The sequence below is a fragment of the Sardina pilchardus genome, chromosome 17 (genome assembly GCF_963854185.1).
Source record: "Sardina pilchardus chromosome 17, fSarPil1.1, whole genome shotgun sequence".
NCBI lineage: Eukaryota > Metazoa > Chordata > Actinopteri > Clupeiformes > Clupeidae > Sardina > Sardina pilchardus.
Window position 1 is genome coordinate 27853172 of NC_085010.1, and position 25003 is coordinate 27878174.

Here is a 25003-nt window from a genome sequence, read left to right on the forward strand (position 1 = left end):
AAAAAGGTGATTTCTCCTCTTCTGGCATATTGTGACAGGAGAACCATGTCAACTTTGGATGCGGTTATCTTAGCGATAGTTTGTGTAATACCCTCGATATACATATCGTTGAAAAGCTTAGTTTATGGTCATTCACGTGAGCACAATAACTTAATTTTGTCAATTTTATCGAAGCGACTGGTTTTGTGTTGCAGGGTCACATATTTTCTAAATGTTATGTCATTGTACATCCTGGTGAATATAGCACAACTTGTTCTATGATTTTCTCTTACATGAATGAACTCTGATAAAGTAAGGGGGAAAAAAAAGAAAAAGGCAAAAAATCTCTTCCAGTCCCAGAACCGTTTGCATATCTGTGGCCAAACACACAGTGATATCTGTTCTGTCATGTGAGATGAAGTCCCTTTCATCTTCCACAGCTTTGTCTCATGTTCTATGGAAATACTCAGTGTGAGTGACAATGTGTGAGGAATAGGTACATTTACCTAAATATTTGTGCAAGGGGAAACAACAATGTGTGGACCAAGTAACAGGCTTCAAAAAATGTGCCCCCTGCACAAACATCACACATAGGTTGATGTTTGCTCCATTAAAAACACCTAGTTTGACCTGACCCTTGTCTGTTGGTATTTACATTTGCTATGACTTATTGTACTGTACTTATGTACTCTAGCATACATTATTATGGAGGATATTATTTATTCGTGTAAATCATTTCATCAATCTCTAATTCACTAGGTTAGAAATACAGATTTCATTGAAACCCATGAATAGGACTTCCTGCTTTCAATGATGTAAAATGATGATTTTTGCATCATTGAAAGCAGGAAGTCAAACATTGAAATCCGTATTTCTCCCATCTCAAGGCAAACTGAGGGAATGATGCACGACCATTCAAAAACATGACTGGTTTTCTAAAGATACAACGCTTAAAGGGATAGTTCGGGTTTTAAGACACAAAGTTATATGGGTTCCCTGTCAGCAACGTTGTGCATCAGCACTGACTTACCCCCCGACAGCGTCCTGTCAGCCGAGATCCAGCCGGTTTTTGATCGTTTTTGATGCTGAAGAAAGTAGTCCGGCAAGTTGCTGGGGTCACGAAAGTAAAGTGTTTTTCTTCTCAAAACCATATGCGTTCAAAAGAGTGATATATTTGCACCACAAAAACGTTGTCCAGCTGTCAGTAGCGCGCAGTGATAGGAACCGCGAAAAATAGTGCCAAGTGATAACGAGGTTTGAATTTTTCTTGGACAACGTTTTTGTGGTGCAAATATATCACTCTTTTGAATGCATATGCATAATCTGAGCAAAAACAATAGGGCCTGCTACAGCGGCCGCACCTTGGTGCTCAGGTCGCTTTGGACAAAGGCGTCTGCTAAATAACCATAACCATAACCATAACCATAATAAAACGCACAGATGATTGCTAGATCTGGCTGTCTGTGCTTGACTGTGACTCTTACCCCGCATTCACACTGTCTCCGCCCGTCGACGGATCTCGAAATGCATTGTGGGTCCGTCCGTCGCTTCAGCTCCGTTGCCTCCATCAAGGAAGTTGAGAAATGTTCAACTTTTCAGGCAGCGACGGATCCGTCAGCCAATCAGATCACGTGTATGCAAATACACATACGGCAGATCCAACCTCCGTGATCCGTTGACGGACGGAGACAGTGTGTACGCGGGGTTAGCCTTGGGGCAGTCATCAATGTTTTACAGTTTATGTCCTGCTTATCCAGCAGTGTTCAGACTATTAAGCAAAGTTAATAGCCGTCTTTTGTTACGGCATACGCAACTTAGCCTACCGGTAGTGTGGCAACAGCATTCATTTATTCAATCAATCATGAGGTCGCATCAAATACTTTGTGAAAAGGACATGGAGTTTTGTGATCTGTGCTATGGTGCTGGCATAAGGTCAGAAATGATTAATAGCGGTGAGTAGGCCTACAGAGGCATTGGAAAGAGGCGTAGCCTGTGTGCACATAAAATGTATAGCCTACAAAAAGGTGAACACACTCTCTGTCAGGGGCTCAAAGACCGGACTGAACGTAGGCTACAAAATATAGGCGGATGGCCTATAGGCTAACCTAATTTTAAACGTGAGGGATTCTGTTCAGTTTTTATGAAGACGGACTGACTTGCCTTTTGTCTTAGCGATGGCGTATGCTCAGATGAAGAGTTGTGTTATTTTGTCACTTGGGCTGCTGTTGGTAAGTTGACATTTGATTAATATTTATTCTAATTATACCCTTGAAATTAAATTAAATTCTGAATCCCTTAAAAAAAGAAGAAAAAAAAGCGCACGCCTTGCACTGATTGTTTTGTGTCCATTAACCTTGCACTGTAAAAAAGAATAAGTTCAGCTTAGAGAAATAGGCGGAAACTCGTTGCCTGAAATAAGTTAATTAGGCCGTTTCTCTTCCAAGTTAGGTTTACTTGTCTAAGTAATGCTTACTTCGAGGAAAGTTATCCTTATTTAAGGCTTTGAACCAACTAGGCTACAAGTTAAGCTTCTATGCCCTCTAGTTAGAGCTTAGGCTATTTAAAACAAAGTTGTAGGAGGCTATTTACTACGGAGTAGCCTACCCTAGGCCTAACTAACAGAATTAAAGATTCTGAAAGATATTTTTTTTGTTTTTATATTTAAATATGTATTTATTATTTATATTATGATTTATTTATTATATATCCCCTGGGGATTTGAAAAGCTTTTCCAAACACACATCTCAATCTCTGCCAATTTTTGTCTTAGAAACATATAAGTGACACCATTAGAAACCTTTAAATCAACTAGTTTCCAAATATATATGTTTTAGAAGAGAATGTATCAATGACACTTGGTAAAAACAATAAAATAAAATCCTAGTAGGCTATTTCAGTCCTCTCACCTGCAGCTGGCCCATTCACCTTAATTTGCATTTGAAAGAGCCACTCACTAAATCACCTGAGGACTCTAGTGTTTCCCATCGGATCTCTGCATGCCTAAAGGATATTTCAATCTGGATGAAGGATCAGCACCTTCATCTTAATCTTTCAAAAACTGAGCTCTTGGTGTTTCCAGCAAAAACAGCTATTCCCCAACAGATCAACATCCAGCTTGACTCATCCTCACTGACTCCAACTAGATCGGCACGTAACTTGGTGTAGTTGATGACCAACTTAATTTCTCTGATCATTCATTTCCAGTGAGAGAGATCCAGTGTAAAATATTTGCTATCGTTGATAAATGTTATAATAAATATTTGTAAATGATTAATAATTACTGTTCCAACTTTATTATAAGGGTCCCCATACTGATAGTTATATATTACTAATGTATTCATTAAGCTTAACCAACTTTATTATAAGGGTCCCCATACTAATAGTTATATATTACTAATACATTAATTACGCTTAATCAACTTTATTATAAGGGTCCTCCATACTGATAGTTATATGTTACTAAAGTATTAATTAAGCTTAACCAACTTTATTATAAGGGTCCCCCATACTAATAGTTATATATTACTAATATATTAATTACACTTAACCAACTTTATTATAAGGGTCCTCCATACTGATAGTTATATATTACTAATATATTAATTAAGCTTAACCAATTACTTCAAGGGTCCTATAAGGAGTGGTTCATATTGGGATAGGTAGAAACACAGTTTAATAACAATTAGTTAAAGGTTGGGTACGGAATTAGCAAAACGGACGGCAGAGTTTGAACATATACAACCCCAAGTCCCGCCCTCCATGCACGAGCGACAATTCAAATGCGCAGCGCGAGAGCGAGCCAGGCTAAATGAAATGCCATCCTGGCGTCTACAGCACTATGAGCTCTAGTCTCCATACAATCACTCACATCAACTTCCCCAATTACATTCTTTATTCACCTCCAAAGGGTTGTAGTACATATGGTTCAGTAGCCATAGGTGTGTATATTTGAACAGAATCTGGTTTGTTCTTACCAGGGCGATTATCTCCTGAAATATCCGAGTTTAGTGCTGCCCCGTTGGTTCGCCTATTCCACCGTAGCTCCAAGCTGTAAGTTTCGATTTCATGTTTACAGCACTCTTCGTGTCATGGTAAAATGTAATTTTTGCTACATAGCTTATTTATTGCGTGGGTGATTGAGTTTCCGTAGGTATCCGCTGCCTTAGTTAGTTTGTATATAGAAATGAAGTGACACATACAACAAGAGGGGAACATGGACGTGCAGCAGCAGGCAGTTGGTTTCGTTTCAGCACTGACTCGCGGTCACCAGCTTTCGAAAGGGTCGCGCGCGGTGGGGAGGGGGAGTAGGAAGAGGAGTAAGACGTTAGATTGACGAACGAGCTGTGAAATGATGGTATGGGGTGAGGAATTCTATTGGCTGGAGTTTTTCGAGCCCTGCCCGTTCCGCAGATGATTGACGTGTTTAATTTCAATTTCAGTGCTTCCAACTTAGTGGCTATAAGTGGGTTAGGAATAGGATTTCAAGTGATTTTGCAAAAATGGCCAACAAAGCTAATTCCATACCCTACCTTTAAATAATAATGTCATTAACTTTCATATTAACATATAGTTTGTAAATAAACATTTAACATTTAATGATGGAAGAAATAACTGTTAATTTGTGCCAAAAATACATTTAGTTAACTATTAACAAATATGAATACAATAGTAGTTAATAGATTGTTTTCTATTTGTTAAAACATTAACATACAGATTATATGCAAACAACTAATATTTAATTAATGATGAAAAAAACATTAACTTGTGGCAAATAGATATTTTAGTAACAGTTAACAAATATTAACAAAGGGTTAGTTAATGATTAGTTTGCTATTTATTAAGGACCCTTATTATGGAGTGTTACCAAAACATCTTGACTCTTAGAAGAGAATTACACTTTTTTTTATTATTCCACTGCTTAGTTGAATTCCCTGTGCGTCCTGCCTATAGAGGGTGCATTAAGTAAGGGATAATCAACGACGTGCCGTGCGTTTTATAGGAAAATAATGCACGTTCGAAGTGGTAATAAGGTCCCGACAACCTTGAAAAAGGCCAACTAGCCGAAATGTTGGTTTCAATAAATTTGAGATCGAGACTGAGTGTGCGACAACAACATAATCTTTTTCTATAAGTTTCGTCCCATGCCAGCACCTCTAAGGGTGTGCATTTTTTCATATTTTCTTATTATGACTAATGGAGTGAAAATGAAATCTAATCAAATGAACACATTTAAGTAGGCCACAGGTGTAATATTTGTGAAACCAATCTGTAATTCTCCGATCACAATGATGGCAATTATATCTGAATTATTCAAGTCCACTTTTGTGTGATGTTGCATTAGGTTACAGTAGGCTAATGTTATCCTACATTTGCCTACAGTAAGCTTAGGCCTACGAGTACAACAAGTTTTTAAAGTGTGCTATCAAGCCTATACCTCCCCATCACACACGTCCTCATTTTCAAACTGTAAATAAACAATTTGACGGATCACCAGACTCATTCATATCAGTGAACTGAAACACTGGAACAACAAACCCTGACACACAAGCTGTTGCCCCACATACATTTCTTCTGCAAATAGTGATAAAGTGATAAAATTTAACGACATGGTTAAAAGGACAAGGCTGATGTGCTAGATAATGGTTGCGAGTGTGTATGTGTTCTGTGTGTATGTGTGAGCTCCTGGGTGCTCTGAAAACGACTCATTTCATGCTCACACACACACGCACACTCACACACACACACACACACACACACACACACACACACACACACACACACACACACACAAACATAACCATACTGGTTTTCAAGAGGCATAACTACAGCCAATTAAAAAAAATGGTGTTACTGCAACCTTCTGTGTCATCACCAGTAGTCGAGTTGTTCAAAAATGGCAGGGGGGATGGTGGATTTTAAAATGCACATCTGGGAATTAGTCTTGCGGGGGGTATGGGGGTCCTCCCCCAGAAATTTTTTAATTTTTAAGATGCAATTTCCTGTATTCTAGTCCATTAATAGCGTGACCTGCTGGACATTGGCAAATTTCTTCCAATTCATGTACATTTTATGTGTCACTAACATTTTAGATCATGTCTACGTCGAGTTGCTAAAATTGATCCCAATTCAGAGTAACATTATCACTTAAATATACTAAATATCTATCAGATCTGAATTAGTGAACCAGACATCAATTAAATAATGCATTCAACGATGACTTGTTATAATTACCAATCCAAGTTAAATGGAACAACAAAAAAAGTTGAGACTTGTTGCTTTAACTCTGGAATTCTACCACCATACAGTAGCCTAGAACAGAAACTTTAATTGCCACACAACAATGTTGGTGGGATACTTTGTAGCTCAGTCTCAGTCTTACGTTCTACCTTTTAAAAGTGCAAAACAAAAGCGTATTCTTTGTGCCTAGGCTACCTGCACAGCGGAATAATAATTCTAAAGATGAACAGATGCTCAGACGTTTGTCTCTTCAGCCACCTCGTGACATTGTCTATTTGCAGAACCGCACACAACAAAACTGTGTGAGTGAGGATGCGTTCATACATCACTCTCAATAAGATGACCTAAAAAGTTGGACAACATTGCGTTAGCCGCTACGGTAGCCTATCCTTTCCAATTACATTATGGCACGTTTATTCAGAAACAGCTGGAGTGAACACCTAGTTCTCGCTAGCGGGCTAGGTACAGTAATTCACTTTAGCAAACAAGGGAGACTGGACGTTTCAGGTTTGACTATAAATGTACTCTTTCTAATTCATCAACTTTTTGTCCTCTTAATAAAGCCGACATCCCTTAGATCAAACTTTGCTTGTCGCTTGGCCATGCTGCTGCTGAATGAAATCATGAAATCATCTGTCGTGCGCATAGACAGTTAAAGAAGGCTGCATGCTTCTATGTCGCTGATTGCCGTGACGATAGGAGGAGCATGCCCCTCGTCCACAGTAGCCTATTTTTGCCTCGATGTGCGCAAAAGCTAAATGTTGAAAATGAAATAGTGGTGATATTTCCACATTCATTGAAAAATTAGCCTACAGGGGATGGGGAGGGGGATGGCCGTGTCAGAGGGGGGATGATTTTGACCATATCAGTTCCAAAGGGGGATGCCATCCCCCCTCAACTCGACTACTGGTCATCACACAACTTTACCCTTCACAAGTTGAAATGGTAACTAATTCAATTGTAGAATAACTAGAAAAGCACTCAGAGAGCGCAGACCTCCGTCTGTATTTTTCTTCCATACATTTGAACCTAAACTATTCAGATTACACTGCTATGCGAAAAACATAAATGGCTCCGGAATCCCGACGGTGATACGGATCACTCCCAAAATGTAATAATTTCTGACCTTCCCTGAAAATTTCATCGTAATCCATCCAATACTTTTTTAGTTATCCTGCTAACCAACAGACAAACAGACAGACAAACAACCCCCGATGAAAACATAACCTACTTGGCGGAGGTAACAATACATCTATCTAAGGCCTTGTTTACACGTATCTAGAGTTTTAAAAAAACGGATATTTTGTTATGCGTTTGTTTTAATATTCGCGTTTACACGGCATTCGATTAAAAAATATATCCATACACACTGGAATGCAAAACTATTCCAAATACGAATGTTTACAGAATGACGTCTAGGCCTACTTCTAGGCTACATCTGCGTGCCTTGCCCTACCCCCTCTCAGTTCATGGCAGGTGAGGAAAGACACTAGTTATTAGTTCATCAGTTTGGCCAAATTGACAACGTGTTGGAATGGACGACACAGTATGATAGACCATGAACGGTCAGTTAGGTTATATTAAACAGGGCTGCCAAGTCTCACGCTTTGAGCGTGACAGTCACGCAATTTGACTATAGCATTCTGTTAAAATTTGCATTTAAAACAGCCGCTCTGGACTCTATCTGGACATCGGCTATATGGTCATTCAAACATCACTTCCGAGGTTATAGCACTGGCATGGCCATGTCATGCACTTAGCTTTTTAATTTTCGAACAACACCAAAAACGCACGGGTATGTAATGTGTCTAATATTGCCATTAGTTGCAACTCAAACGCCTTTCCCCTTCACTTTTTTACTTTGCAAAGTCAGTAAAAAGCGCTACTAACTGCATGGGCCTGATTCTACATCATCGCCAATCTAACATGATCTACCTGCATCAACGTCATGGACACGTTTCTTGGAAAACATTGTTTGTACGGGCACTGCACTAGTAGTGCAAATAATAAGCCAATATAGACTAACTGAAATTGCTAGACTATTAGAAAACACCTGATGTGCTGAAATATACACTATTTTTGGCTATTTCTAAAAATTCAGCAGGTATGTTTTGTGGTTGTAAACTCATTGCAGTATCATTATAACTGCAACTATGTGTGAATGGTTAAAATTCTGAAGTGCAAAACAGTTTAGGCTACAGCACAAATATTTATATATATATAGATAGAAAATGATCAGTTTTAACCATTGGATTTATTTTCAAAGTGTACCAGATTTACCAGATTTAAACATTAAAATATACAAGCATTTTTTACCATTGTCTTTCAAATTCCCTCTCCGCAACAGGATAACGCTAAACGAATCATCATCTTGTTTTCAGGTAGCAGGATGCGTAACCTTCCCTCTCCACCCAATAGGATAATGTTAAATGAATCATCTTGTTTTTAAATAGCAGGATGTGTTACCGTCGCAACTTCTGGACGCATGTCAGTCACCATTATGTTAAGCCCGCCCACCGACTCTATAAACGCTGTGATTGGCCGTCCATTTCTCCGTTTCTCAGCTCCTAATCTCAATGGAGATTTTAGATTTTAGAAAATCACACTTTTCACATCTCGCCTGCTAGCATAGGCGAGATGCTAAAAAGTGACCAGATTCATGGTAATTGTACTTGTCTCCTCTCAAGTTACATAATGTAATAAGACCAACAGAAAATTAAACACAGCTATTTTCTTGGCTGATTTGACATGAAACAGGCGTAATCAGAGGTGTGGACTCGAGTCATGTGACTTGGACTCGAGTCATGAATTTGATGACTTTAGACTCGACTTGACAAAATATAAAAAGACTTGCAACTCGACTTGGACTTTAACATCAGTGACTCGGACTTTCACTTGGACTTGCGCCTATTGACTTGTAAAGACTTGCTACTTCCCATAAAAAAAACGAAAGACAAAAAGATCAAATGCAGACACGGACTGGTCTATCTGTATGTATGTGTGTGCGCCTGTGCGTGAGACAATGCGCGTATTCGGCACAAAATTCAATCAAATCACTTTATGTAGGCCTAGCCTAGATTGTTTTGATTCGACAGCGGCCAACCACACGGAACAAGCTAGACAACACGCAGGGCCAGACAACGGACGTGAATGCGCCAGCAAAATGATACCTAAGATTATTTCGTTAATTCGTTTGCCTACAAAAATTACGTGGAGACCGACAAGAAACGAATGACTGTGTAGAACTTGTTAAATTCCTCCCAGCTTCATCCTAGCCTGCTTTTGACATATGCCTGGTAGGCAACTATGAAACCAAACTGGTAGCCTACCCTACTGATTCTGTTGTCTAATTGATGGATTTAACCACGATTAGGATTAGGCTTCTAAAAGGTGGAACATTTTCACCTCAAACGTGCGCTAGGCTATCATAGTCACTGCGTCTTTTTGTGTACATTCACATTAAATCCATTCCACTAACATTATCAGGAGGAGAATGGCTACCATAACGTTTCATTTTGAGCACTGGTTGTTACTCATTGGATACATATCAAACTCCATGTCATGGTAGAGTAAGTTAAGCATCCACCCAATTAAACATGACTAAGGAAAAAGTGAACGGGACAACAATGCCATGCCACGGTAGGCTAACCTACCTAAATCATAGAAGTTAACATTGCAAGATATTTTCTATGACATCAGAAATATGTTCTTTACCTTGTCAGTTTTTTGAACATTCATTTTATTTAATGAAAACATATATCCTTGAACTATGTGTGACTATTTTTCTAACCGAATGAAACCTAATTACGTTCACGTACTTCTTAAAGTGACAGGCACTCAATTATACCTACACACCACCCTGTAATATCATTAAAGACAAGTGTAATCAATATGAAGTATTCAAATTACTGAATATTTTATGCAGATCCTAAAATACTATAAATTGTTAACAAAATATGTCAAGTTTATGAATTCAAAATATGAAATAGACACAAGACACACCATTTTCTGTGTGTGTGGACTGGAGGTTTGAGCAGAGACTAGGATTGCCACTGCTGTTAGTTATCTGTATCCCCCTTATAGCAATACGGTTTTGCCTAGATTTTTGTAATGTAATAAACATGGTCACACGTTATAAAACTATTTCAGCTTGTGTAGGCCTATCAGTGGTTTCTTAACAAATTGAACACATATTTTAGCACATAGGGCCTATATTTCATTGAGAATGTGCTAGAGATACCATTTGACATTTCTGCTAGACAGATTTGCATCTCAATCTCTCCAGCACACACAAATTCAATTGACAAAATACCTGTTTCACTCGATTTTTAAAAAGACTCGAAAGGACTCGAAAGTCAGACCGTAGGACTTGGGACTTGACTTGAGACTTGTTGGCCTTTGACTTGGACTTGACTCGGGACTTGCCTGTCTTGACTCGGGACTTGACTCGGGACTTGAGGGCAATGAATTGAGACTAACTTGTGACTTGCCAAACAATGACTTTGTCCCACCTCTGGGCGTAATAATCCAGTCATGTCTGCTGCAGCTCAACGGTGTTGCTGGGAGTTAGCCTACAGGGACTGTTTTCAGATGCTGCATGATATTGTGGAGAGATGACTAGGCCTATGCTTAAAGGTTTTCGTGTGTGTGTGTGTGTGTGTTTATCATTATTCAGGTTCTGTGGTTGTACATTTATGATGACTGGAAAGGTGCTAAGCCTCTTCCCAGGCCTCTCCAGCGGCAGCCGAGGAATCAATCCTACAGAGTCGCTATCAAAACACAAACGCTCAGAAACCCTGAGGCCTCTCCAGCTTCCGCCATGAAGTACCCAGGCCTGGGTGCCGAGGAGTGGGACCGGATACAGAGGACACTCCACTGGGGTGGACCAGACCAGCAGGTCACCACAGTAAACATGAGCACCAGCCCTGACATCTCCACCTTCATCATTAATGACTTCAAGGACACTTACCATGTGGGAGATGAACTCCACGTCACCATTGTTGCCAAGGACTTCACCGGTGCACCGAAACGCTATGGAGGGGATTTCTTCCTGGCAAGGGTTTATTCAGACAAACTAAAGGTTATTTTTTTTTGTTGTTGTTATTTCTGAATACCATATTTATCTGGACTGTAATTCTAGTCGGTCTACATAAGAAGGGTCTGTTTAGTGAATGTTAGCTGAATGTTTCCTCATCTCCCTGGATGGTAGGCCAGTGTGTTTGGAGAGGTACTGGACCACCAGAACGGCACCTACTTGGCCCGCTTCACTCTGCCCTGGGCGGGCGAGGCGTCGGTGGCGGTCCGTATGATTCACTCCAGCGAGGCTGTGTTGGTCCTCAAACAGCACCAGAACACGGATCCTAACCGCATCTACTTCTACGGCTTCTTCGTGGGCAAGAACCTCCAGGGTGCCCAAGTGGTGGAGAGTGTGGAGTGCAACGTCAAATGGGATGGGGTGGTGCTGTCGACCCAGAGAAACTGCTGCTGTGAGTACCAGGATGCCCGCACGAGGCTGACCTGGCAGTGCCGCAAACCCCGCAGTCTGCCCTGTGACGCCCTGGTGGACCACTCTGCGGGGGGCAAAAGGAATCGCCTGACGGCCTTCGAGAAGGTACTCTTGGATGGGTGAGTAGCAGTGACATGTTTGGCACCTATTTATTGAAATGACTTAATTAAATATAGATTATTTTAATTTCACCTTAGGAACGTTTTTGTGGATAATGTATTGTTGAGAGCAACATGCGTTGTTGTTGTTGTTGTTGTTGCTGTTGTTGTTGTTGTTGTTGGTAGTGATATTAACAGAGACAGATGTTTTATTCATGTTTTGCTCCTGTTCACAACAGTCTTGACAGAGAAAAGTAAAATGTTTATTAATTCAGCAAAGGTTGTCATTAAAACCAGTGTACAGCACCAAGTATGCATACTAGTTGTGCTGCTCCCTAAGTATGGAGCATACAGTATGACTGTGGTGCTGTGAGATGTCAGCTGTTTATCAGATGCTACTTTATCTGCTTTATGTTTCATTAGTAAACATGTGAACCGGTGGCTGAAGGGTGACAAACGCCTGCTAAGAGTCAGCGCCTCCAATGCAACTATTGGTAACTTTTTACGTTTTCTATTTTAGTCAGCGCTTCGATTGCAACTATTGGTTTGTGAGTCCGTGTACCCTCTGTTCATTTGATTTTCAAGATTGAAACAGTTATAAAAAAACGGATTTTAAGACCTTTACCTAAAACAGTACTTCCCAGAGAAAAATAAAACTGAAATATTGAAAAAAAATTTGGAAAAAATAATCCAATATACAACTAAGGTTTCAATTTCAATATTGTACAATTAGTCGTTATCGCTTTTATGTCAAGTTAAAAATCTGCAGTCACAAATCTGGGTGTCAAAATGGACCCTCACCTGACTTTTGAGGCCCACATCAGACATCTCTGCAAAACCTCCTTTTTTCACCTCAGAAACATTGCGAAACTCCGCCCTTCACTCACACTCCCCGATGCTGAGAAACTTGTCCACGCCTTCATCTCCTCCAGGCTGGACTACTGCTACGCACTCCTCATCGGGATCCCCAGCAAGAACATCCAGCAGCTGCAGTACATCCAAAACTGCGCTGCCAGGATCCTGATGAGGGTGAGGAAATTCCAGCGCATCACACCCATCCTCAAATCCCTACATTGGCTTCCAGTTCAGTTCAGGATTGAATACAACCAACCCGAACTGCGGGCCATTGTTACGGATCTCGAGATCCAACAACACCGGTGTTGAGACGAAATAGTCTATCCCCCCCCTCGGGTCCGTCGGGTCAGGCTCCTAATCACAGAACGCATGCCTCCATTTTAAAATAGCCTATAAATAAGTAGCATACAAAATGTAAAAACGAAATATAAAAAATAAAAAACTAGGCTATGAAAAAGTTGAAAGTCAAGTTTGCTTAAGGTTTGTTCAAGAACTCTTCCAGAGTTTTTACCTCAAACAACACAAATCAACACAAATAAATGAACAGATAACTCACTCAAACGTGCTGTATGTCATAAGGAAACAACCACAGACTATCAACACGGTCTGACACAAATGACACATGGCTTAGTGCAAACTGAATTCATGACCAAACAATTTGATTCGTGCACGAAGCGCCATCTAGCTATCATTATGTGTAAGTAACAGCGTCCCAGTCTGAGGATTCAGTGGTCTTTTGACCGCCTCAGCCACATTTTAAATAGTTCACCAGCACGGCGCTTCTAGTAGGAAGTCAAAGCGGTCTGATGACCGGGGCATGGCGCTTCTAGTGTTAAAAGTGGTTATAAGCGGGTTAGAACGGCATGGCGCTTCTAGTGTTAAATAGGCCAGCCAATTACCCAATCAAGACTGGGTTAAACCATTTTAGAGGGGCGACGGTCCAATATCAAATCGTTTCCCATTTCAAAGACACATACATACATAAGACAGAAATACATAGACAGCAATAGAATTGGAACTGAGCGTATGTTTGGTTGTACAGTCTTTTAACAGGGTAAAACATGGTTCACATTTCCCTCCTCCTCTGGAGGCTCGTCACTGTGGTGGTGAGACATACAGTCTGCCACCGGGGTCTGTGACCATATGAGGCATTGGATTACCTCAAGGTGAAGGAGGCTATCTTGGCAAAGTACGAGATCTATGCAGAAGTGTACCCGCAGAGGTTCAGAGACCCAAACCTGCAACCTGGGAAGACCCCGAAAGAGTTTTATAGGCAGCTAAAGGACTTTGGAGGAGATTGGGGAAACCCTCATTTTGGAGCAGTTCCTGCGCTCCCTGTCTCCAGATGTGCGAGTGTGGATCAAGGAGCACAAACAGGACACAAAGCAGCAGAGCTCGTGGACGCTTTCCTTGCTGCTCGCCGTGGTCCAAAGGACTTCCGCCAACAAAGCTCCAGCAGAGCAGTGACTAAAAGTAAGTCTGGGGGGTATGGGAGTGGTTTTGGTCCTAAAAGTAGTGAGCAGAGTAGGGGTCCAAGCACACGTGCTGTGGTGGGTAGTATCAACACTCATGCTAGACCTACTAGCCCACCTTCAACTACACTTCACACGAGTAGAGATGTGTGTCACTTTTGTGGTAAGCCAGGACACCTCAGCAGAGAATGCCCTGTCAAAAAAGCAAAGAGCTCCATGTGTCCAGTCCCTAAAGACGCTGTGTATGTTGGCAAGGTGCAGACCATAGAGGTAACCGTGAATGGCAGACCAGCAAGGGCTCTTCTTGACACAGGCAGCACCCAGACTCTCGTGCAACCTCACCTGGTGGATCAGCCCGAAATGCTAACAGGGGGATGCCTCAGTGTGCTGTGTCAATGGGGATGAACATGAGTACCTTATAACAGATATCTGTCTCAAGGTGCAAGAGCAGACATACTGTATAAGCTTAAAGCTGGCATTGTCAGAGAGTGAGCCACCCAGTTGTCTTGGGCCAGGATGTACTCATACTGCCAGAACTGGTGCAGTCTACTCTGCCAGCAGTGAGTATGGTCAGACAAAGACTGATACACAGAGACTGTTAGAGATGATGCCATACAGCCAAGTGGAGATCAGTTCTCCAGAGAACTCTAAAGCAGCAAAGACCCATCAGCAGCGCCGAAGAGAAAAGCTTTTGGGCACTGTGAGGGTTATGACTGACTCAGAGCCAGAACCACCTCTTGTTGAGAGGGAAGATATATGGGAAGTTCCCCAGGATTTAAAAGAGCTGCAGAGGCAAGATGAGTCCCTGAACGAGCTCTTCAGTAAGGCTACAGAGGTAGAAGGGGTGAGCACAGGCCAGACAAAAAGCTTTCTCAGGAGAATTTTACTTTGTGCAACAGGGCCTGTTATATCACCACCCTGAAGGGAGCAGCACTGAGCAGCTAGTAGTTCCCCGTAGCTTAAGGCCAAAGATGCTGACCGATCAGGTAACAGCCTTCCTCTCAAACACCATGAAGCAGGTCTATGGGTTATTGGGGATTAAGGGTATTAAGACCACTCTTTACCACCCCCAGACCGACGGACTGGTAGAAAGGTACAATCAGACCTTGAAGGGCATGCTGAGGAGGTTTGTGGCTTCCAACGGCAAGGACTGGGACCGTTGGCTCCCCTACCTCATGTTTGCCTACCGGGAGGTTCCCCAAGCCTCGACGGGGTTCTCCCCATTTGAACTTCTGTTTGGCAGACAGGTGAGGGGCCCCTCTTAATCTCCTCAGAGATGCCTTGGGGTCACCAAAGGAGAGTACCACCACCATTCTCACATATGTCATCACTGTGAGAGAGAAGATGGAGGAGATGACCAGCCTGATGAAGGACAACCTTCAGCAAGCGCAACAGACTCAGACCAGCTGGTATGACCAAAAAGCGAGGCAGCGAACCTTCCAGTTCTTCTACTCCTGCCTACAGAGGAGAACAAGCTGCTGGCCAAGTGGCAGGGGCCTTACCGCATCAGCAGGAAGCAGGGGCCCACCACCTATGAGCTGGAAATGGCAGAGAGGAGAAAGCAGCGGCAGGTGTTCCACATTAACCTGCTGAAAGAGTGGCACAAGAGAGAGGTGCCGCTGAGCCAGCAGCTGCTGGTACAAGCAGTGAAGGAGGAGGAAGACACCCCAGAGCAGTTCTTCCCTACAGACCATCCAGCAGGAGAGATCGACATAAGCCATCTCACCCCACAATAACGGCAGGAGTTGCGGGCTGTCATCCCTGACCGCCTGTTCAGCGATCAGCCTGGTGTCACATCCATGGCTGAACACAAATCCAGAGCGAATGTTGCCTGCCCTCCAGGAGGAGCTGCAGGTGATGCAGAGACTGGGAGTGGTTGAGCGGTCAGAGAGTGCCTGGAGCAGCCCTATCGTCCTGGTTCCAAAGGACGGCAGCATATGTTTCTGCACAGACTTCCGCCAGGTAAACGCTCAATCACACTTTGACGCCTATCCTATGCCCAGGCTGGAAGACCTCATCGAGCGCCTGGGTAAGGGCTACTGGCAGGTGCCCATGGCTAAGGAGGCCCGGCCCTGCACAGCCTTCAGAACACCCCAGGGTCTGTTCCAGTTCAAAGTTATGCCATTTGGCCTGCAAGGGGCTCCCACCGCGTTCCAGCTGTTGATGGACCGTGTGCTGGACGGGACTGGTGCCATTGCATGTGCATACTTAGACGATGTGGTCGTCTTAAGCGCTACCTGGGACGAGCACATGCAGCATCTTGCTGAGGTGCTACGCCGCATCCGTCAGGCAGGGCTGACTGCCCAGCCCAAGAAATGTGCTCTGGCGCAGCAGGAGGTGCAGTACCTGGGTCATGTCCTAGGTTGTGGGGTAATAAGACCCCAGAAGGACAAAATTTAGGCTATCCATGACTGCCCGCGGCCCCAGACCAAGAAGGATATCCGGTCCTTTTTGGGGCTTGCCTGGTGGTACCGGCGGTTTGTGCCTGACTTTGCAAGCCAAGCTGCGGCTCTCACTGACCTGACCAGAAAGTCTGGTCCTGTGAAAGTCAAGTGGGAGTCTGTTGTATCAGCTTGCTGAGAGGTTGGAACAGAGTGTTATTGAGTGTACAAATTGTGCTACAGAATTTGAGAAACTGGTTGGTTTATTTTTGTTTGTTTTTTTCGGTAGAGTCTTTTATGTTGGCATTGCACTGGAACACGTTTTTTTAAAGCACTGTAAATAAATTCACACTCTTCACTACAATCCACGTTTGCTGTTGGCTGTGTCTTCACCTCATCACCCCCAAACCTCAGTGTGTCCTTGTCGCCACCATCCTGTGTGGACTTGGTCTGCAAGGCCCATTTTTCACAAGGAGGCTAGCCTGGTATAGCACTCCATAAGCTTCTGCTCAATTTTCGTTTCCCTACAGCATTACGTCTGGGTCTGATTCTATTGGACTCGATTTCTCAGGATGCATTCCATCCTGAACAATCAGCGAAATGGGGGGGATGGGGGAGGCGGGTGTTAACGTCGAGCATATGCCCGTTGTAGTATCTAGCGGTCACGACCAAACGTTAGCGATGGGGTAACATCAGGCCCAATCGTTTCAAACTTCAACGGAGTTCACGCCTCCTGCCTGAAATTGATTCTGAATGGAGTAGGACCAGACCTTTGTACGATATTAGTACGAGGGTTTGGTATGACCAGGGTAGGAGGAGGCTACAGCCTTGCTGCATTACCTGCAGTGTGTTAGAGAGATGGAACTGTTTAGTGACATAGGGCACTTTAAATACACGTAATACTTCCCTTGATCATCACTGACGCAGATTTTTTCCGCGATTGCAGTCACATAGCAGCTGTAGTGGCAACATTACGGAAACATGACTAGGTCGGCAGCAGGAAAAGTTCCGGTGGTAGATATACGGAAATATGAATTCAGACAGCACAACGAAAAAAAAAACTGCTGTAAAAAGTCTGTGAACATTGCGGAAATACACGTCTGTCTGAAAGCGGCTAGTATGATGTGGTGATTTTACTTAAATAAATTGACTGATGCATCGCTTTAGAACTGTCTGCAAAATAAAATAAATCCATTCACTAAATCCCTTTATCCATCAGACCTCCTCTTACTGTCTCACCCTCAGGAGTGAGAGAGCCGTGTAAACCTGGACTGCCCACGCCGATACCAGCAGGATTTTACCTGAAGGATGTCTGGACGTCATTTGTGTGCGCCGCTCGTCACTTTGCAGCGAAGAACAGAGTCCAGTGTCTGAAGGACAAGCACATCTACATTATGGGAGACTCAACTAGCAGGCAGTGGTTTGACTTCCTCATCAAGACTGTCCCTAGTGAGAGACACACATTTTTATGCTTTTATTTGGATCTTAATGTGGTCAAAATTACTCCCAGACAACTGGTGTGAGACTGCAGCTTTATTCACGATATCGGGAGCATGTTATTCACATGAAAGTCAAAATAACAAGACCACACATATGTGGGTGAGGTCAATTATTATAACCTTAACACACACCCTCGGAAAATCACAAGATGCACTGTTTACAAGAACCCCTAAACCTAGGCCATCTTTGTGTCAGATCAGATATCTCACATTCTCACACAGAGGGGGTTTTAGCTGACACAGGGGTTATCTTAACATTCCTAAGGTACTGTAAAGGATACGGTAAACCAGATTTGACTATATTTAAGTTACACTAAAACAGTTCATTCAATGAGAAACATACAAATCAAAATTACTCCAAGACAACTGGTGTGAGACTGCAGCTTTTTTCACAATATGATATGTTATTCACATGAAAGTCAAAATAACAAGCCCACACATCTGTGGGTGACACACTCTCAGAAAATCACAAGATGCACTTACCAGTGATTCTTTATACAATTGTATCTTTATCTTTATCTTTAAATGACCAGCACATAGATTTGCCGGGACAATCACTGTGACGGCATGGTAGTCATTTCATTCCTCATTCATGTAGACATTTGTTTGAAGGCAACAACGGAGTAAATTTCCATTTGTTGGAAATTAGCAGGCCTGTCCCACCTCCTTGTCCAGCTGAACGAGGGGTGTGAGAAAGTGTAAAGTTAGTGGAGAGCACAGCCAGGGTAACCGCATTCTCTTGTTTAATCCAAGTCTCAGTGAGAGCAGGGAGTTTTAAAGGTTGGCATACCAATCAATGAAATCTTTTGTTGACTGCAGATGGGCAGTTCCACAAGCTCATGGAGAAGGAGGTTTCTGTAGGTGAGGATTGTTGAAGTTCCTGGAGATTATACAGATTTCTACCCCTTTTGGCATGATGCCGTTTTCTGCGATTGCCGGTGAGAATGGATATGGATGAATGGCACATGTTCGCCTTTGCCGGTGCCTGTGCTCGGTGAACTTGCATAGGTAGACTTGCTCATCTTGACAGTGTTCTCACGTCTGAGCTTGGATTGTTCAAAGGGGTGTTAATTACTCTCAACCGAAAGTCTGCTCGCTCACACCGACAGAATCAAGTAGCCTCCAACCCTCAGCTGTTCCCAAATGCCCAGAGTTCAATTCTAATGAGTTGGACAGGATAACGCACAGTTGTTAATATACACACTGCTCAGTTATTTATGCCAGAAGCATTTCACTACATTGTACTTTTATGGTTGTAGGCAACAAATGAAATTTATTTGACTGTTTTCCCTCTCAGCTCTAAAGCGCATGAACCTCCACACCTCTGCCCAAGCCGGGCCCTTATTGGCCGTGGACACGCAGAACAACATAAACCTGCACTGGCGCTCCCACGGATTGCCCCTGCGCTCCAGAAAGACCCCAATGTCGTCGCTTCACTACGTGAGCAACGAGATCGACGACATGGTCGGTGGGCCGCACACGGTCATCGTCTTCAACATGTGGGCACACTTCACCAACTACCCACTCACCTTCTTCGCCTATAACGTGTTTCTGGTTCGCCGTGCCGTCGTGGCACTGTTGAGACGGGCGCCAGGGACCAAGATCATCATCAAGACGGCTAACACGGGGTACAAGGTGAATACTACACTTACCAGTTTTCCCAGTTTTTGCAAAATATAGGTGCACCCATATTTTTCATTGCATCGCCTTTTATCGCTCTCTTTTCATATAATGTGAAGGATTTTTTAACAAGATGTAAAGCTTGTCTTTATTTGAAACACACATTATGTAATTATTTACATTCTATATATTCAATTCTATTCAATTTCCATGGTGCTGGGGAATCTACAGTGGACGCATAGCAGGGGGTGTAGCCATTTTATGGCACAAAAAGCTTGACTGCAATCAATGTAATAAGGACTCAGGTTGATTGGTGTATTGCTATAAAGCTGAAGCTTAAAAATAAGGAGCTTGTTATCCTCAATGTACTGCAGTGTTGGGAAGGTTACTTTAGAAATGTAATGTGTTACAGTTACAAGTTACTCTGTTTAAAATGTAATAGTAGTGTAACTATTTAAATTACTTTTTCTGAGTAACGTAACTAATTACTTTTGATTACTTTTTGATTACTTTTCCGATTTTTGAATGAAATCCATGCGAAGATTTCGGCCTTGGTCTACAGGCTGCCGAGCAGTTCTGTACAAGCGCACTAGGCAGCAAGGGCATTCAATATATGAATTAGCATCACATTTTTTTGTGAGGATAATATAATGATAATCATTACACGTTTACAGGCATGCATGTAGGCCTACGCTGATGGCGCTGTAGACGTGATAGAGCCTATCAGAAGGTCCCGTATCAAACTATGGCTGTGGAGGGAAACAGCTCTTTTTGCAAAGTTTTGCTGACAATATTGAGATGTAATTCAAATTGTAATTTTGAAAAATGTCAAAAGTACCTGTAATTGAATTACATTTTTTTCTACAGTAACTGTAATATATTATTGTTACATTTATTTTGTAATTAAATTACGTAACTCAATTACATGTAATGCGTTACTCCCCAACACTGATGTACTGTATATACACCTTATGAGTGTCCACAGAATGAAGACATTTATATGGATAGGCTCGGGTTTCTAAATTCCTTCATTCAGGAGAATCAATTTGCAAGTTTGTGTCTAGTTGGTGATATGAATGCAGACCTTTCAGATAGTCGGTCTTTATTTGCCAAACATATGTTACAATTCTGTGATGATAATACTCTCATGCTATCTAGTCAACTGCTCTTACCAGCTAACAGTTATTCTCATATACGTGAGGCTTGGCACACAACATCTTGGCTTGACCACTGCATCAGCACTGCGGAAGCCCATGCAGCTTTACAATCCATGGAAATCCTATATGGGACAACCATGGCTGATCATGTGCCATTTGTCATGATATTTGAGATTGAAAGTCTGCCTTTGTTAACTCATGAAGTGAATGGTGGCTGCAGGGCCAATCTGGACTGGTCCAAACTCACTGATGATGACCTTTTATCATATTACATGACAACTGATGCAGTTTTAACTAATATAGGTATGCCCTGGGATGCTATTATGTGTTTAGATGTGGACTGTAAGGACATCTCCCATGGTAAAGCCCTTTGTGATATGTATGATTGTGTTGTGGAAGCTATGTATGAGGCCAGTAAGCCATACTGTGGGTACACTGGAAAAACAAATAAAATCAAGCCAGGATGGAATAGATTTGTAGCGGCTCACCATGCAGAAGCTAAGGAGGCCTTTATGGCATGGGTACAGGCAGGCAGACCCAGAAATGGACCTGTCCTGGAGCATAAAAAGCTCACTAATGCAAGATACAAATATGCTATCCGTTACATTGATAAGCATGAACAGGTCATGAGAGCAGATGCTATGGCTGACGAACTTCTATGTAACAACATTACTGGCTTCTGGAAGGAGGTGAGAGCTCTGAACTGGTCAAACACATCACTTCCTGATGTCATAGAGGGAGTTTCTGGGAGTGATAATATAGCTGAGCTGTGGAGGAAACACTACTCTGCCCTCTGCCTTATTCAACTGTGTTAAGAGTGATCCATATAAAGTGAGCAATATTACCAATAAGGATACACTAATTACTTTCAGTGAAGTACATCATGCAATAAAACAGCTAGCTGACAATAAAGCGAGTGGCTCTGATCACATCACAGCAGAACACCTCAAGTTTGCCTAAGGTTGCAGCGCTGCTTGCCATATGTTTTACTGGCCTTATGGCACATGGACTGCTGCCTAGTTCTATGTTGGCTGTCACTTTAGTGCCAGTCATCAAAGACAAGGCAGGTAAGATTGGTAGTGTGGATAACTATAGGCCAATAGCCTTAGCCAGTGTAGTGTCAAAAATCCTGGAGAAGATTTTACTTGATCGCCTTAATCAATATCTGACCACCAGCTAAAATCAGTTTGGTTTCAAAGCAAAGCTTGGTACAGAGTTGTGTATTTATGCTGTGAAGGAGGCAACACATATTTGAGGCAGAATTCCTCTGTTCTAATTGGTTTTATTGATGCCTCTAAAGCATTTGATAGAGTTAATCATTTTAAGCTTTTTTAAAAATTGAAGCAAAGGGGTGCACCTGATAGTATAATAAGAATCCTGACCTATTGGTACTCTAAACAGAGAATGTGTGTTAAGTGGGGTAACAGTGTTTCTACTCCCTTTGGTGTAAGTAATGGAGTGCGTCAGGGGGGGCTACTCTCACCTGCTCTTTTTAACTTGTACATGGATGAACTATCTCAGCAACTAAATTAATGCCAAACTGGTTGTCTGATTGGGAACACTCTTGTAAATCATCTCATGTATGCTGATGACTTGGCCATTCTCTCTCCAGTCACTATCTAACAGTCGGCGACTACATTTCCAAAATCGCTCCCGTCATCTAAATCGTTTAGTCTAAGGTGCCAATCTTAGCGGTTTTAAAGGAGTCATAGAACGCATTTTTTGACCATTACAAATTGATCTTTGAGCCTAAATAATGTCATATGTAAATTTGTGGGGCTGAAAACGCCCCAGGAGCACTGCTAGATCGCCTAATACAAGGTCATAATAAGCCTTGCAATGAAACAGTTTGTTTTTCCCGCCCACTCAGCAAGTTCATGAATATTCAAATGAGATGCGCGCTGATTGGTCTATTGGCCGATATGTCCTGAAAGTTGATTGGCTCAATCCACCGGTCTGAAGCTAGAGCAAAGTGAAACTACGTTTACTGCTGGTAAATAAAGCCAAAATCTTTGACAAAGCTATCAACAATGGATTTAAATAAGGAATACAGCCGTACATGTATAAACCGAGTCAGAAGAAGGTTCTGACGAAGATGAAGTGCAGCAGATTCCCCAACAGAATGAATGTGTTAGATTGGTAAGTTTTATCAGTACATTTCTTAGTATAGTAACTCTCCAAAGTTAGCTGTAATAACGCTAGCATTACAACGTCTCTGCCATAGACCACATATCTAGATACTTGCATCGTAAGAGCAGTTTAACAAGAATTATTAATCGAAGGTATGCAAATGAGAGGGGCCGAGGGGTGTATCTAAAGGGGGATGGGCGCCTATTACGTGTTATCTGAGCTCTGTTCAGATTGGAGCATTTCAACACGGCTGTTTCTATTTCCCAATTTGCATACGAAAGCAGGCGGGGGACGCGGTAAAGTCTTTGGTGTTGTCCTTTAGACACTGCTCGCAGCCTAAATTCAACAGTAACAAGGTGAATGTGGTTTTGAATTCTAGGACTCCTTTAAGTCCGTCGGAGTCAGTCGTTTTCTAGTTTTGCCGTTACGACAATATCAAACATGTTTGATATCTCTGTATAATCAGACACATAGTTTGCATGTCCCAAAATGCACTTCTCTATACGGTTATCTGTTGTATTTTAGTAAACACAGATGGTTCCTGTAAAATATTGCTGTAAATGTGCAGATTTTTTTTACAGTGTTGATATGAGTAGGCTATCATGTGAGTTCCTGTTGTTGATGACGTGTAGCCTATTGCGCGATGGAAATAATTTGAAGGAATCTAGCAGCAGTCTTGTAAATAGTGACCCACAGTCTTTGCAAAATCCTAATCTGAGACTGGCCTGTGACTAGACTGTGACTACTGTACTGTATAAACTCAATGAATTGTCTTTAGATGTGAGAGGGTCTGAGACTGCAGTCTTTCAAAAATCTTTTCCAAATCTTTGCAAAGTCTGTCAATGTAAGGTAGGCTTTACACTGACAAGATTTGGGAACGATTCTTGAAAGACTGTAGTCTTTTGAGTAAAGCTTGAATGATGGGCATTAGTTCAAAGACTACAATCTTTCAAGAATCTTTCCCAAATCTTGTCAGTGTAAGGTAGGCTTTATATTGACAGACTTTGCAAAGATTTGGAAAAGATTTTTGAAAGACTACAGTACTGACATCCACCTGCTGACATTCAGCAGCCAAATTCAATCTGGAAAAAGATTGAACATTAATCTGGGGAGTCTGTATTTTCTACTACAGAAGAGGCGTGATCAACGGGCATATAGTTTAAATGACTCAGTACGCATTTGTACTGTATATTATTTCAACCAATTAGAACAACAATCTGGGTGTGCCAGGTGGATAAGCCAGTTTGTGATTGATTCCCGCAGATTTGTAGTAGAAGTGAACAATTTGGAGGACCGCTACTGCACACACACACACACACACACACACACATATGGACAGGATCTCTAGAAAAGCCTCTATCACTATACACTATGTGAGTGTGTGTGTGGTGGTCTGTGTGTGTGTGTGTGTGTCTGTTGTTGTTTTTGCCAGAGTTGTATGTCGGCTAAGTGACTTTGTACGACTCTGGTGGCCATTTTGTATGTCTTGTGCTTGGATGCTTTTGCTCTGTGTCATTTGGTCTGTGTTTACCTGTCTGCCTTGTGTCTTTGTCCCCTACCCATTCCCTTATATGGTCTGCAATTCCTGTCTTGTTAGTTTCCCACACGCTGGGGTCATCAGGGTTTGTTTGTCTGTTTGTCTGTCTTATGTTGGTAACAAACAGATACTCAAAAAGTAATAGATTTCGATTAAATTTTCAGGCAAGGCTAGAAATGACCCAAGGAAGAAACTATTACATTTTGGGAGTGATCCGTAACATCGTCGGGATTCTGGAGCCGTTTATGTTTATGCTTTGTGGTGTAATGCTATTGTATAGCCACGTGGTGGCGATCTGAATAGTTTAGGTTCAAATGTATGACAACCTAGGAAGAACAATATAGGCGGAGGTCTGTGCTCTCTGAGTGCTTTTCTAATAAGTCTCTGTTATTCGTCAGTTCGTCTCTCTGTTCATTTCGTCTCTAAGTAAGTCTGTAAGTTTGTAAATATATAGCTTGAAGTAAATAAATGTGTTTGTCTGTTGGAATGAGTCTTGTGTCTGGTTCCATCCTTGAGATTCCTGACAGTGTGT

General features: G+C 42.2%; 1 protein-coding gene across 1 annotated transcript in view; it reads left to right on the plus strand.

Moving 5' to 3' along the window:
• Positions 1 to 25003, plus strand: part of LOC134062186 (NXPE family member 3-like) — a 51584-nt gene that overhangs the window by 24659 nt on the left and 1922 nt on the right. The gene's annotated exons all lie outside the window — the stretch shown is intronic.